We start from the raw sequence: 1,130 nt of genomic DNA on the forward strand, positions 1-1,130 counted from the left end.
AACCCAAAAAATTCACTATATATGTTCAATATTTTATTAAGATATACCCATAAAGTAGTTTATCTCAATTTGACTAGGCTAATTGACTCAGAATGTAGAGAGAAAAACCGGTTTTACCGGTTTTCTAGGGGAACAAAGAGGATAGAAAACTTACTGAGAAATATTTAAACAAATATGCATTATTTGCTTTTAAACTGAAAGAGGCACATAATATTATCAATCTACCATCGATTTCACACATGGATTTTCATGGCTTTGAGTTACACTTTTGACAAAAATAAGACATATGTTCTTTCTGAATGCGGAAGCAGACAAGCTATGTTAAAACACCAGGAACAATAGAGGTCACTAAATACTTTAGCGTAAAGAGCGAGGTATTAGGATATGCGTAATAATTTCTGTTCGTTTTAAGTTTCAATGCTGCTCCTTACTTCCAGCTGAAAAAACTTCTTCATATTTATTTTTCTTTGTCTTTTTTTTAGTAATGCTAGTAAATTCTGCGCTCCCTTCATGGAAATTTTCTTCCCCATGACAAATAATTTTTTTAACTGAAAGTAAGGAACGACATTAAAACTTAAAACGAACAGAAATTACTTCGTATATGAAAGGGGCTGCTTCCTCATCAACGCCCCGCTCTTTACGCTAAAGTTTTTTTTTTTTTTTTTATTTTTTTTTTTTTGGCTAAATGGCTTTCTCATAATTTTGATCGAATGGTTTTGAGAAAAAAAGAGCGGGAGAGGAAGCCTAGTTGCCTTCCAATTTTTTGGTTAATTAAAAGAGGCAACTAGAACTTTTAATTTTTTATGAATCTTTTTATTAGTAAAAGATATACGTAACTTATAAACTAGCTTACGTAAAGAACTTTTGTATAGTCATGTTTTTATTACATATATGAGGGGGTTCGCCCCCTCGTCAGTACCTCGCTTTTTACACTAAATCTTAAATTTTGTCCCAATTCTTTGAGAATACTACTACTACTACTACTACTAATAACTCACTGCAGCACCAAGCCGCCTGAGGCCAACACAGCTACGCACGCTCCTCCTCCAACCTAATCTATTTAAAGCCTCCCTCTTTACACCCTCCCAGGAAGTTCCCATTTCCTTTAAATCCTTATTTATGACATCCTC

This window comes from Artemia franciscana, chromosome 11 (assembly GCF_032884065.1).
Source record: "Artemia franciscana chromosome 11, ASM3288406v1, whole genome shotgun sequence".
Taxonomy (NCBI): domain Eukaryota; kingdom Metazoa; phylum Arthropoda; class Branchiopoda; order Anostraca; family Artemiidae; genus Artemia; species Artemia franciscana.